The sequence below is a fragment of the Tinamus guttatus genome, unplaced genomic scaffold (genome assembly GCF_059628265.1).
Source record: "Tinamus guttatus ecotype Peru unplaced genomic scaffold, ASM5962826v1 Tinamus_guttatus_pri_ptg000712l, whole genome shotgun sequence".
In the NCBI taxonomy this organism is placed as follows: Eukaryota; Metazoa; Chordata; class Aves; order Tinamiformes; family Tinamidae; genus Tinamus; species Tinamus guttatus.
Window position 1 is genome coordinate 43,248 of NW_028289246.1, and position 14,830 is coordinate 58,077.

Consider the following 14,830-nt stretch of genomic DNA (forward strand, 5'->3'; position numbering starts at 1 on the left):
AGTTTGGATATCCGTCAGTGTTGTTTAAGGGTTTCCTTTAGTAGGTCCAGATATTATTTTGAAAGAAAAGGTAGAAAAAATACCAATGCTTTCTCTTGCAAAGCTGGCACAAGCTGCAACATTTAAATAGCCATGTTGAGGGTGTTAGTAATCTTAGTGCCTTGAGTCACTTTGTTTCTCCTTTACAGAGCTCCTATATCCACCAGTAAATCCTGCTGGGAGGATCCGTCGGGGAGATTTCCTACAGAAGGGATGATGGCAGACGGCTTTGGGAACGGGAGGAATGCGCCGTTGTGGCCTGCTCAGTGCCAGGACGCAGCTGGGTCCTTCGCTAGCGGCGTTTTCATTTTCGCATGTCCCAGTCTGAGCTGCTTCTGCTGATGCCAAAAGCAGTGGTGCAGGTGGAGCGCCGCCAGCTCAGCAGGGCCGGTGAAGCAAAGAGCAGGAGAGAGCAGGTGAGAGCCGGGCCCAGCTCGGTGGGGGTCAGGCCCCAGCCCACGGGGAGGTGGTTCTTCCAGGGCTGCAGTGGGCATGGGAGGCAGGGGCTCCCCTGAGAGTGGGCCGAAGACTGGGATGTGTGAATTTTGGAGAATCTCTTGGCGAAAGTCATCTCTGTTTTCCTGTTAAGGTAAGGTGTAAAATGGGTGCATGCTTTGGGAAGAGCTCCTGTTAGTGTATTTGGTGAGGGGGCTTAATTTCCCTGCCTAGCCGAGGCGTCCGGCCTCGGGGAATTCTGTGTGCGTGGGCGAGCTGAGCTCAGCACTTAGTGCCCAGCGTGGCCTGCAGCGGTGCCGGCAGGCTGGAGTTAACGCTCCGCTTCCCGCTGGGAGAGGCTGGTTTCAGAGCAGGGTGTGTGAGCAGGGTGGGCAGAGCAGGGGGTCCGAGCGGTACCCGCTTGTGGTTCTGGGATTCTTGGTGCCCACTTGTGGTTATGGAGCTGCCCCTGATGCTGCTTGGTGGGGATGGGCTCTGTTTTTTTCTCCTTGAGTTGGGGGTCATAAGCTCCATGTTTCCAGTGGAACAGCTGGGTTGGTGGCAGAGAAGTGAGGATGTCTCTGCAGACCTGCCTGTTTTAAGCATCACGGCCTCTGGCTTTTCAGAATTTGTCTATGTGCTTTCATTTAGTGCTCCTCCTTTTTGCTAGAGGCTCTCATTGGACCATCAAGTTCCCTGCCAATAGGGTCTCCGTGGTTGTTTACTCCTGTTCAGCAGTGTATCCCTCTGTTTTATTGGGCAGAATAGAGAATCCTGCATGTTCTCCTCTTATTTTCCTGCAATGAACACTGCCTGCTTTACCAGCAGAACTCCCTCTACCATCTTGCTTTCTTCCTCTTGCTCTTGTTCTTCTTGCTTGAGCCTGATGTGGGTTAAATGGAAAGTATCAGAGGATGTGAGTGGCAAAAACTTGTGGTTCTTCTCACACAAGCTCCTGAAGGTTCTTATCTACAGGGCAGCTAATAAAATCAAGCATTTCATTTAAAAAATACACTTGTATGAAAGAAAAATAAGTATCTCTAAAATAAATGTTCATAGAGTAGCTGGAATGTAAGAAATACCTCTTTCTTAACACAGCAACTCTGCTTAGAATTAGAAGTTTCAACCAGAAAAGGAAGCTTCATGCAGTGCAACGATGACCCCAGCATAAAAAGCAGGGTTTGGTGGCCTTAGGGCTAGATTTGCTGTAATGCAGGACTCTTCCCTTTTCTTAATGGGCAGTCTTGACCTGAGATCAGCCTGGGAAGCTGAGCCCACACTCGCTTGCCCTGATGTGCGAGTTAACATCCCAAAAATGTAACCTGCAGAGCCCAGCTAGAGGAGAAACACGAGGGCAGGGAAAAAGGAAACGAGGAGGGAAGCAAAAATGGACATTTTCAGTGTGTGCTCTCTTGCACTTCTCAAAAGCTACTTTCAGGCATCATTCCTGTAATTTCCCAGCTTCACTCCTATTGCACAGGGTTTGTTTGTTTGTTTGTTTATTTATTTAAAGTCATCCTATTCTCTAAGATCCCTATAGACTAATCTTGTCAATCTATGGCAGCAGCCAGCTAAGCTAGAGATCAAGCCAAGGCAAGATGAGAACTTCCTGTATTATTACTACACATTTTTCTTGTTTGCTTTAGTTATGTAACTGATAAACCAAGAAGGGGGTAAATTTCACACGACGTACTTAATATACCAGTTAGAAGAAAGATTTTTAATGCTGAAATTATTCTACAATTAAAACAGACAAGCTCAAATGATGTTTTACTTTTTATTAAAACATATTCGAACAATACAATTCAAATAATATATATATGCTTTATATACATCCATATGCATAAAACAAATATATCTCAAAGTATATTCTTTATATATGGATGTATATAAATATTTATGTGTATATATTTTATATGTATAACAATATGTGTATACAAACATATATGTTTTACATATATGTTTATATATGTTTACATATATATAATATATGTTTAGAGTACTCTTTACTGAACTATATACATCTAACAGAACAGAATACAATTAAAAATTATTTTTAATAAAGTAGAAATGAAGTATTCTGAAGACCACATTATGAAGCACAGTGGAAGTTTCCAGTTATTTTCTTCATTTCCTAATAATAAAAAACAAACTATCAATAAGCACAAATAAAAGTTTTAGAATCTGATAGTTTATTTCTACACACAAAGTTAAAGAATCTGTAAATGCATCCAACTGTTGGTGATATTCAGCAAAAACATGTGCTAAAAGCATCACAATGCTTCTATATTCTCTGCAGTTTCAAAGACATCCCTATGTGTCCAAAAGAGTAGAGGATACAGAGCCTGGAGCAACAGTTGTTTCAACAGTTAGGAAGAGATCCTCCCTGAGAAAGCACAACTAAAAGCTGAGAAAGTTACTTTGTGAATTCTCAGTAATTAATTTACCTTTGCTACTTGCCCAGAGCACTCAGAAGAAGAGAGAATCGTACTTAAAGCTAAAGGAAAAGGGAGAAAACAAAGAGATCCAGGCACATTTCATTTGAGCATTCCAATTTTAAGTTGCAGAAGCCCACAAGTCCTGGATAACGTGACTATTTTCGGAGAGAAAGAAAGAGAGAGAGAGAGGAAAAAAAAAAAAAAAAGAGCAAGAAAAGCTTTCCACAGCCTCCAAGGTTAATTGCTTTGAAGGAGTTGTGCGGGTGGAACCATTGGCTTCAAGTCCAATCTTTTTTTTCTCCTGCTGAAACTGCAAATAATGATGCCAAATTTAACAATGGTTTTGCAATATGGATAAATGTCTTCCATACGAAAATGACTAAGTCTTATGACAACTAAGCACTAAATTAATATGAAATAAGCATGATATCCAGAGTGCCTGCGGACTGTGTAACAGTGATAGAATACTATATATAACCATTAGAACATATATATAAAATTGACCATAAAGAGTTTAGTTTTGTCATAATTGTTCCAGTGCTGGTAAATGCACTGGCTGAAGAGAGCATATATTTTTTCCAGGTAAAAGATGTTGAAGTTCCCTGTTAGCTTAGTGACACCATCCAGCAGATGCTGAAAACAAAATGGAGACAACACAAGTTTAAAATAGCATAAGACCTTCTGGAAAAGCTCTTTAAGTCTTAAGGAGCTAAACAATCACATCACAGCACAACTGACTGCCAACACTGTTCAGGAGCTGTGCGTGGAGTGAGGCTGTCGGACCCACAGACAGCAACCAGACAAGTGGAAATAGTGCCCACAACGGCCCATCAACTTCTGCTTCCCTCACAGCAGCGAGGGGAGAGAGTTCCCCACTTTGTTCTAAAGAACACTGAAAACAGACATACCACAAGCTTGCTGTAATCCTTCACAACTGGGGCATCTGGCTCTTCAGGAATTCCCACGGCTTTCTCCCTGTTCATCCGTTGCTGCTGTTCTGCCTGAGAACATCCCTCTGGACTCTCACAACGCATGTAAGTTTCTGGAATGAAAACACTTTCTTAGATGATGATTTCTGTTTGTCTGACACATGGCTATCCATCAGCTATCCCACAAGTGGCATCCAATCTTTCTCTGCAGTTCCCTGTTATTTGTTCACTGAGAAATACTTGGATTCTACTTTCTCCTCCATAAAAAATAGGAACCAAGATAAAAAAGCAGTAGGAGTGAAAAGCCCAGGGTTGAGAGGAGAAAAAAAGCAATAGTCATACATTGCCATTACAGCAGGGCGTACTTAAGGAAGTTGAATGTTAAGAAAACACATCTCCCATTTGAAGCAAGCATTAGGGTGTAAGTCATCTCTGCTACATTATGACTAAATGTACACAGGTTACAGCTTCTTATTCTAAGCTGCTCATTATTGGAAAGATGCACGTGCAATAAAAGAAAGCAAATGGTCATTGGTTTGCAATGAGATCATAGAATCATAGAATCCTTAAGGTTGGAAGGGACCTCCAGGGATCATCTAGTCCAACCCTCCTGCACACACAGGGTCACTAGAGCACGTGGCACAGGGCTGCGTCCAGGCAGCCCTTGGAGATCTCCAGAGACAGAGACTCCACAGCCTCTCTGGGCAGCCTGTCCCCGTGCTCCGTCACCCTCACTGTTAAGAAAATTTTCCTTAAGTTCCTGTGTAATGTTTGATGCTTTAGTTTGTGGCTGTTTCCTCTAGTTCTGTCAGTGGCCACTACTGAAAAGAGGCCGCCACCATCCTCCTCACTGCCTCCCTTGAGGTAGTTTCACACACATACAAATGTAAATGCAGTGTTAAGAACTCCTATTTTCAGTGTGCCAGGTCAAAGCACAATAAATGATCCTCTTGTCTTTTATGCCTAATGCTTTGAGGAGCAAAGGCTTTATCAGCATTTTTAGAACACTCACCTTTTTTAGTCCTCTCTCAGTATAGATTAGCGTAGATCCGCTCATACCCTCTTTGGCAGAGGCAGGATTTCCCAATAGCTGCTCCCATCTTCAGCCTTGTGATATTTGAAAAAACAAAAAGCAACAGTAGTGACTCCAACCCTAAGCTGAGATACTGGAACTAATCTTTCTTTTCTTGGCATATGCTGTGAAGCTCGTCTGCGATGTAAGTGAAGGGAAAGATTTTCATAAGCTTACAGTGCATCTCTCTCATTTCAACTTCAGTCTTCTTGGCTTTGTCGAGTGTGATTTCAGAATAATTTTCCTGAGTTGGTCACTCAATGCTTTGACAATATTTTGGCAGAATTGCACTGAGGGCTGAGAAGAACAGGATTTTTAGGGGTTGGAAAGGTAAGGCATTCTTCAGAAAGGTGACGGCAGATGTAAAAAGCCACTGGCGTGAGGTCTCATAGCCGTAAGACAGGCCATAGAAGACGGTGAAAAATAATGATAGCCCCATGAAAACAATAATGAAAGGAAGAGGGAGAGAAGAGGAAAGAACCTCTCTCCCATTTTAATTTTCACCAAAGGGTTGTGGAAGTGTGCTCCTGTCTGTCTTGTCTTTGTGCACTCCCAAAATGACATTTTCTTGAGGTAAGCTAGGGAAGAGTATTGAAGCAGTTTGAGAGAACAATGCCAAGTTTGGCCAGTGCACAAGGTATTTCTGTTATTTTCATGTTGAACTGGATGAACTGCTGATGTGTTTGGTGTGTAATGTAGCTTCTGGACTCAGCAGTGATAGTTGCATTTAAGAAGTGATTCCTCCCTCCCTTTTCTGGTTATGTGGAGAGTTGGACTGAATTGCCCTCATCCAAGTGGTATCTTTCTCCAGCAGCTCCCTGGGCAACTGTAGACTACACTTGTATATTTTAGAGACTCTAGATGTATATTTCAGAGGAGACTGACGTGGCTGTCCTTACAGATAGGTCTCTTCTCTCCCTCTCCCCCGAAAAAGAAATGACCCAGAAGGATGAAATAATGTGATGCATCGAAATGCAGTCCCTTTCTGGAAAATGATGTGGGGAAAGCATTGTTTTTGAGGAATCTCTTTAAATAGCCACAGAAAGCCAACATATCATGGGAGAAGTTATGGTGGGCACCTGGTGTAAAGTTTTGTCCATTCTCTCTCATGAAGTATTTGCTTTAATTGACTGGAAAAAAGGCTGACTGGATAGATTTTAAAGGGGAAATTATCTTGTAAATATATATATATTTTTTCCCTCCCAGAACAGTGATGTGCTTCCTTGTCGTAATTACTGGCACTGGGCTTTCTATTTTATGGAAAAGGTATGAGATGTCTTCGACTATCTGTTTTTTGGTGTCTGAATACATAATTCATTATTTAAAGGGTGGGGGGTGGTTCTGTAAATACTGGCAGGCTGGATTGAGGACCTTGGGGGGGGCCGTAGTTTGAGGATCCCTGTTCTATACCATTCTCAGCTCATGCATGGAAGAGTCAGGTGGTGGGCCTTCAGTTTCTTGGATTATTTTGCCAGGGTTGAAAATCCACTCCGATCCTGTCATCTTTGAAAGATCCTGGGGAACAGGGGAGGTGCTAGAGGACTGGAAGAAGGCCAATGTGACGTCAGTCTTCAAAAAAGGCAAGAAAATGAGGGTAGGGCAGTGGATGTCGTCCATCTCGACTTTGCCAAGGCTTTTGACACCGTCCCTCACAACATCCTCCTGGACAAGCTCCGGCAGTGTGGGATAGATGAGTGCACAGTGAGCTGGATTAGGAACTGGCTGGATGGCAGAGCTCAGAGGCTGCTGATCAGCAGTGCAGAGTCTAGCTGGAGGCCTGTAGCTAGCGGGGACCCCAGGGGTCAGTCCTCAGCCCAGTTCTGATCAATTTATTCCTCAATGACCTGGATGAAGGCACAGAGTGCTCCCTCAGCAAGTTTGCTGATGATACCAAACTGGGAGGAGTAGCTGATACCCCCGAGGGCTGCGCTGCCACAAAGAGGGACCTGGACAGGCTGGACAACTGGGCCATAAGAAACCTCGTGAAATTCAACAAGGCCAAATGTAAGGTCCCGCACCTGTGGAGGAATAACCCCAGACACCAGTACAAGCTGGGGACCGACCTTCTGGAAAGCAGCTCTGCAGAGATGGACCTGGGCGTCATGGTAGACGAAAAGTTGACCATGAGGCAGCAGTGTGCCCTCATGGCCAAGAAGGCCAATGGGATCCTGGGGTGCATTAAGAAGAGCATCTCCAGCAGGTCGAGGGAGGTGATCCTGCCTCTCTACTCAGCCCTGGTGAGGCCACATCCACAGTATTGTGTCCGGTTCTGGGCCCCACTTTACAAGAGGATGTGCAGCTGCTGGAAAGAGTCCAGCACAGGGCTACAATGATGATCAGGGGCCTGGAAAATCTGCCTAGCAGGAGAGACTTGAGAGAGCTGGGCCTGTTCAGCCTGGAGAGGAGAAGGCTGAGAGGGGGTCTAATCAGTGTCTGTGAGTACCTCAAGGGAGCCAGTGAGGAGGATGGTGCTGGCCTCTTTTCCCTGGTGGCCACTGACAGAACTAGAGGTAATGGCCAGAAACTGAAACACCGAAAATTCCACAGGAACTTAAGGAAAAAAATGTTGACAGTGAGGGTGACAGAGCACTGGAACAGGCTGCCCAGAGAGGTTGTGGAGTCTCCTTCTCTGGAGATCTTCAAAACCCGCCTGGATGCAGTCCTGTGCCATGTGCTCTAGGTGACCCTGCGTGTGCAGGGGGTTGGACTAGATGATCCCTGGAGGTCCGTTCCAACCTTCAGCATTCTACGATTCTATGATTCTATACCATTCTTAACTCATGCATGGAAGAGTCAGGTCTTCAGTTTCTCGGATTATTTTGCCACGGTTGAAAATCCACTCCTACCCATTTCTTTTTTTTCTGACCTGTCTCTTCAGAAACATTGACATTCAAGCTGGTGTCCAGAATATCAGGCCCCCAGCAGCCTCCAAGGCCAGCCCAGAGGGGTGGCAAGGGCTGCCGTTGGCGGTGGGAGCTGTGCGAATGGCTGCAGCCTGGTGGCAGCCCCACAATCAGCAGCCCATCCCGGCTGCAGGTGCCAAGGCTGGTGCAGCGCGTGTGGAGAAATGTCCGCACTGCCCCGGACACGTCTGCGTGGCCGGGCACGGACCTTTCTGCTGCCGAGCAGCATGTGCCCGGTCAAGAAGGTCTCCAGCCTGCTGCATCCACCCCACAGATGTGCGCCCCTGAAGGGACACCCGCTGCGGGGTCACAGGTGGCCCTCAGTGACAGCGGGGCCCTTTGTGACTGCGCTGCTGTGACATCCTGGCCCGGCGGGCTCGGCCCGCAGTGTTCGGGACGACGGCAACGGGAGAGGACGGGAGCGAAGGTGCTGGCCAAAAAGCCCCCTGAGCGCACCCAGGAATTTCCCCGTTGCCCCCGGGCAGCTCCGCAGAGTTTGGCCACGCGGCCAGGATGGCGGAGCGACTCCCCAGCCACCGCTCAGTGGCTGCTGAGGAGGAGGAGGATGGGGCGGTTGCAGCGACCGTGTGCGACCTGGAGCCCCACTCGAGCCGTGCGCCCGAGGAGGAGCCGTCGGGTGAGTGCGGGGGCAGCGCTGGGCCGCGCCGGGGGCCACGAGCTCTCGCTGTGCGGCTGGCAGCAGCGTGCGCTGGGGCAGAGCGCTCCGCTGCCTCCTGCCCTCTCCGCGCCAGCCCTGCAGCTCTGCCCGCTCTCTTTCCCCATCAGCTCCTGGTGCGGATCTGCCCGGAGAGGAGGCAGAGGAAGCCCTGGAGCACGTGCGCGCCTTTCTCAGGCGTGGAGGGAAGGTGAGTGTCGCCATCCTACTCGGGGCTGCACCGGTGTCTCCTGCAGGCTCCCTCGGGGCGCTCCACGCTCAGATGGCCCCACGTGGCCGCTGGCGCTGGGGGCTGCTCCCTCGCAGGCGCCCACGTGTCGCTGCAGCCCCTGCCATGCGCTGGTGCTGCTGGCCGTGCGCCTGCCCCTCTTACGCTCTCTCTTTGTCTCTCTGCTCCTGGCAGCAGGAAGAGGCCGAGAAGCTGCAGTTTCTGGCCTGCATCTGCACCCTCTGCACAGCGTCCTGCTCGCCTAGCCTGCCTGCTCTGCTGCTGCGCCAGGAGCTCTGGCAGTGCAAATCCCAGCTGGCAGAGGCGCTGGAGGTGAGGGCACATGGGACTCCCAGAGGCCTGCTCGGGAGGGCACCGGCCCAGCTCTGCAGGCAGAAGAGTGCAGGGAGGTGTGGGGTGCTGGCTGGTGGGCACAGCCACTTGTGGGGCCCTGGCAGCTCCCCACAACCCTTTCCGCTTGTGCTGTCCAGGTGCTGCTGCAAGAGGAGCCCAGGAACCACCTGGGCACAGCAGTGCGGCAGCAAGTCATGCTCAGCATCAGTGCCATGAGGTAGCTGCCCCAGAGCCTGGCTTGGCCACAGCCTCCCCAGCAGATATCCCAGAGGGCCCCAGTCCTGGCAGGGAGCCTTCCCTCATCCTGAGGGAGCCTCCCATTGGTATCTGGTGACACCAAGAGGGTTGGAGCCGGGAGAGCAGAGAGGGCCCTGGAGCTCTCCTGTGGGTGCGGGCCTTTCCCCAGGGATGAGGCGGGAGGTGGGGAGATCATTGGGCCCTACCTGCCAGCTGTGTCCTCTGTCCCTGCACAGCATGCCGGTGAGAAGAGGTGACTCTCTATGGGGCTCCCTCCCCACCTGACGTGGCTATCACTCATGGGCCTCCCAAGCCCTGGGTGCATCCCCCTGCCCAGGACAGAAGGATGTTGCTGGCTGCTTCAGCCCCAGGGACTGAAAGGCCCCTCTCTGTGCTTGCAGCAAAGCTGGGCTGCTTCTGGAGAGCGAGCTGGAGAGCCTGCTGGAAGCCTGTTTCTCCAGCGTCTTCTCCCTGCCTCCAAGGGAGCATCTGGATCCTGCTCTTTACTCCCAGGTGGGTGCTGGCTGCTTAAGTGAGGCTCAGGGCAGGCTCCCAGCTTGCCTCTCCCTCGCCCATGCCCTCTTCCCCTTGCCCTGGACAGGGCCATGGGCAGTGTCACCAGGCTGCGCCCTGTGCAGCAGCAGCTCCCCTGGCTTTAGGGCTCTCCTGCCCTCAGCACTACTCTACATGTGCCCCTGGCACAGGAGGAATTCAAAGCCCTCTCTGACAGCTGTGGGGCAATAGGGAAGAAGTGCCTCAACCCTCTGTCCCCCTTGCAGCTGCTGGATGCCATGGACAGCATGCTGAAGACCTTGATGCTTGGCAGCCCTTCCTCCAGCATCATGGACATGAAGACCATCCTGCAGGTCTGCTATTTGCCAGGAGCAGAGTTGTCAGCTCCAGGGCCCTGTGGTGGGACAGGGGGGAGTTGTCCAGCAGCCACTGGAGAGAGCCCAGTGCTGAGAAGGGACAAGCTCCCTCATGGGAATGGGGATCCCCACAGTTCTCTTGTGCGAGCCCAGTGTCCCTTGGCTACAGCCAACATCCCCTCCTCCTCAACCTGCTCCTGCACTCATTACAACCCCCATGGGCTCCTGCTGTCACATCAGGCCCGTCTGGGAGATTTGCCCCACAGTCACAAAGGACTCTGGATGCAAGATCCCCTCTCCGGGCTCTGACGGTGCTCCAAGGCACAAACCTGCCAGGCATTTTCTGGGACACAGGACAGAGCAGCAGCTTTTCTCCTTGCAGCTCCTACTGCCCTACGCTGAGTGCCGGCAAGCAGCTGTGCACGAGAGGGCTGTGGGACGCCTTGTGAAGCTGGGGGATCTCCTGACCAGCTCTTCTTTGGTGTCGGTAAGGAGCCCGTGGTGCAGGCAAGCTGCAGCCACTGCCTGTCCCTTGTCAGCATGAGGCTGTGTCCTGTAGCTCCAGGCTGCCTCCAAGGGAAGCCACCAAGGCTCTGGCTCAGTCGGGATCCAAGCCTGCTAGGAGCGTGGGCCCAGGGCTTTGATCCTGAGCGCTGCCCCTCCGGCCTCGTGTCAGCACTGCCTCCCTCCCCCAGGTGCGCGAATGCTTCCAAGTTGGCGGTGCCAGCTGTGGCAGCTTCTTGGAGAAGAGCGTGCCAGTCCTGGGGCAGCTGGTGGGACATCTCACCCTGTGCGGTGCCTGCAAGGATGAGGGGAGCAGTGATGAGGCTGCGGAGGCCCTATGGCACCTCTATGAGTTCCTCCTGCAGGGAGAGAGTAAGAATTTCTGTGTGGTTGCAAGCAATTCCCCTTGCCCACCCCTTGCAATAGGCCCAGCACCTCCCTGGGCGTCCTGCTGCCCACTCTTTCCTTCTAGGGCCTTTTTGCCTGCCAGGGGCTATTTGTCACTGATGCCTTCCGTGGGCCGTGTCCAGCTGTGCAACCTTCATGCCGAACGCCCTGTGTTTCCCTTCCTGTGCAGGCAGGGAGCCGTCACAGGAGAGTGCCTGGCAGCAAGAGCTCCGAGAGGAGTGGGAAACTGCAGGCACCTTGAGGCTTTCCCGGTCCAGGGACACCAGGGAAATGAGCAGGGTAAGGAGCACCTCCCTGGCTGGGACTTTCAACTGTGGGGTCAGCCTGCAACGTGGACGCAGAGAGAGGTGGCTGCCGGGTGGGGCTGAGGAGAGGGCTTGCACTTTCCTTAGGCCAGGACTAGCCAGGGGCTTCCTTCCTGCATCCTGCAAGCCCTGCTTCCCTGCAGGAGCAGTGGGTGGGGACCTTAACCCCAAGCACCCAGGCCCATCCCAGCACCATCACCCAAGCCAGCAGAGCCCCAGCTCCTGGCTTGGAGGGACTCGCTGCCCGATGTCGCTCTTCAGGGCCACGCGCTGCTCAGCCAGGCAACACAGTTGGGAGCCTGGCTGTGACATCTCTCTCGGGGCTGCCTTCTTTTGTGCCCTAGATTTTTGGGAAACACCTCCAGCCAGATGAGAAGGCAGAGGCCATCCTCGTAGCCATCAGGGGCATGAGAGCCTGCAGCAGCTACGACACGCAGGCGGCTGCTCACATGCTGGACGAGCTCGTCACGGATGACGCGTGCCTTTTGGAGCATGTGAGTAGCCTGCGGGTGGCACAGCCGGGGTTCAGGCCCTTTGGGGGCTTGTTTTTCCCCTGAGTGCTCGTGTACCAGGCACCCAACTGCCTCTGTGGCCAGCTCAGAGTGGTGGCAAGGGCAGACCTTCTCCGCGGGAGCTGTGCAAAGGGCTGCAGTGTGCAGCAGCCTCACACTTTGCCATGTGGTCTGCAGGCACCAAGGCTCGTGAAGAACATGTGGGAAAACATCCTGGCCGTGCGAGATGCATCTGCACGGCTCAGCCTGGACAGAGCTCTTCTCTTGCTGAGCAGCATGTGCCCAGACAAGGTGGTTGCGAGCCTGCTGAGCTGTTCCCCCTCATGTGACAGGTCTGTGCTGGCCAGCGGCAGTGGGCAGGGACAGGGCTGCGGCCTCGCAGGTCACGGGGCTGCAGCCGCGGCAGCCGCTGACAAAGCGCTCTGGGCCTGCAGCGCCGCCGGGGCCATGTGGAAGGTGCTGGTGTCCAGGCCTGGCGCCGCGGAGCGGGTGCTGCAGGAGCTGCTCGTTGCGCTGGAGGACTGGCGGCTGCCTGAGGAAATGGCCTTGCCTGTCTCTTCCCTGGCCGTGAGTTTGTGGAGGAAGCCCCGCTCTCCCCTCGGGCTGCCCTTGCCCCTGCGGGCGAGAGGCAGGGCTCCCGCTGCCCTTCTCCATGCAGCCCCAAGCCGGGGCTCCCCGGGACGCACAGGCCCAGCACGGGAGCGGGGGCTACAGCTGGCAGGGCCCTGGCCAGCGCCAGCTTGCTGGGCTGCTGGGCCTGCTTGGGGCCCTCTGCACATCCAGACACACGGAGCTGGCCTGAGCAGCTGGCTGTCTCCCTCTGCCTCTGCATGGCCCTGCCTCGTGCAGCACGTGCTCAACCTGCTCTGGGGACAGGACTAGGGGCCAGGGCCACGTTAGGGTTCCAGGCAGCAGAAACATCATCAGGGCCAAGTCAGGGGAACCAGGGTAGCTTCCAGGCTACATGTGGCCCTCCAGGGGGATGTCCTCACTGCCCAGGAAGGCTTGTGGTGGCTTTGTGGCACCCAGGCGCCGAGCCCCAGGAGCTGCCATGGCTCTGCTCTGGCCAGGCAGGCCAGGCACCCCCTCCTACTTCTGCCAAGGTGCAGGGCACTGCTAGGAGCCTCACCGCCGAGCTCCAGCAGCACGGGAGGGACATGTCAGCAGCAAGGGCTGTCTCTGGGCTTTTTCTGCAGGCAACGCGTGTGCTCCAGGAGATCCTCCACCAGCCCCACTGCCTGCACGTGCTAGGGGCGTTCTTCCCCCAGCTGCTGCTAGCGCTGCTCTTCCAGAGCTCTTTCCTGGCAGCGCTGGAGCAGGAGCAGTTGGACGCGCTGTGGGGGAGATGCAGAAGGGAGGAGTCCACGTGCAGCAGTCCCGTGAGGTGCTCCATCACATCCCGGCCGTCCCTTGCAGGCAGGGCTGCAGGCAGGGCCAGGGGTGCGAGTGTGAGCGAGTGTTTTCTCTGCACACAGGCTTGCAGTGCAGACCATGAAAGCACTGCTGTGCCGTGCCGGCTACGAGAACGTGGTGCTGGCCATGGCAAGGAAGGGCAGCTGGGACATGCTCCTGCACGCTGAGACCCATCACCAGGGAGTGGGTTTGCTGGCCAGGTGAGAGCCCCTGTCTCCCTGCTCTGCTGCAGCATTTCACCCCTGCGCACAGGGTGACTCTCAGAGCCCACAGGGGTGCCCAGTTCTCCACGCAAAGGTGGCTTTGTTCTGTGCATGGTGGCCCAAGGGATGTGATGGGAGGAAGTGAGGGTGCAGTCTCAGGAGATCTCTGCCTGGGCTGCTCAGGCCTCACAGTGCCTTCTTCCCTCCGCCAGAGAGATGAGGAAGAGCCCAAGAGCGCTGCGCCTTCTGCTGCTCCAACAGCTGGCAGTGCTGCTCTTGGGCGAGGAGCCCTGCACGGAGATCCCTGCCATGGCTTTCCTGGTGGAGGTGAGCCTCGTGTGGGCACTGCCCTTCTGGGGTGCTTCTAGCTCCAGTGCTGTCTGCTAGCCCCAGCTGTGGGATGGAGGGCAACGAGCACAAGTGGAGCAGTGGGTGTTCTGCCATGAGTCCCCTCAGCCTTCGCCCCTCTGCAGCGGGCTCCTTCTTGTCCCCACGTGTATTTGATGTCTCTTTTGTGTCGCGTCTCTGTCGAAGGGTTCCTCCAAAGCATGAGGACAGGAGGCTGGTGCAGGGAGGGGAGGAGCAGGCCAAAGCTGTGCCCTGCGCTGTGCCCTGAGGCCCCAGGCAGGGAGGGAGGTCCCAGGGGCTCCCTGCAGTCACTGCTGCCTTTGGGCCAGCCTTCCTCTGAGCCCGCAGCCCTTGCCCTGAGCTACATCTGGGATCCAGTGGTGTCCGACACAGGCAGTGCTGCGGCCATTGCCACCTTCTTTGTGCTGTGCATTGCAGCTGCTGGCCTGCAGTGACCTTCAGGCGGATGAAGATGTCTTCCTGGGAATCTCTGTGGTGTCCCTGAAGAGTCACAGCAGGGTAATGCATAAGCTGGGACTCAGAAGCCTCCTCGTGCTGTGCAGCAGACAGGAGATGGTGAGCAGGGCATCACTGGGGGGAAGCTGTGTGAGCTGGGCGCTGGGTGCTAGGGAACAGGCTAGCTTGGACTTTGCTGGGCCTCGGGAGCTGAGGGGGCTGCAGATCTCAGCCCAGCACCTAGCAAGCCGTGTCTGAAAGGGTGTGAGACTGAGGGAAGCTGCTGTCTAATAAGGTGCCAGGGTAGTCTTTTTTTTTCTTTTTTTTTTTTTTAATTGAACTTGTATTTCCCACATACAGGTCAGAAAAATGCATGTCCTCATGCCTCTGCTCATGAGTCACTTGCAGGACGAGGACAGGGACATGAGCAGCCAGGCCCTTCTTGTGCTCAGCCATGTGGTCCGTGTCCTGGAGAGACCAACACTCACGGACATGGCTCCAGAGCTGGCTGAGAAACTCCT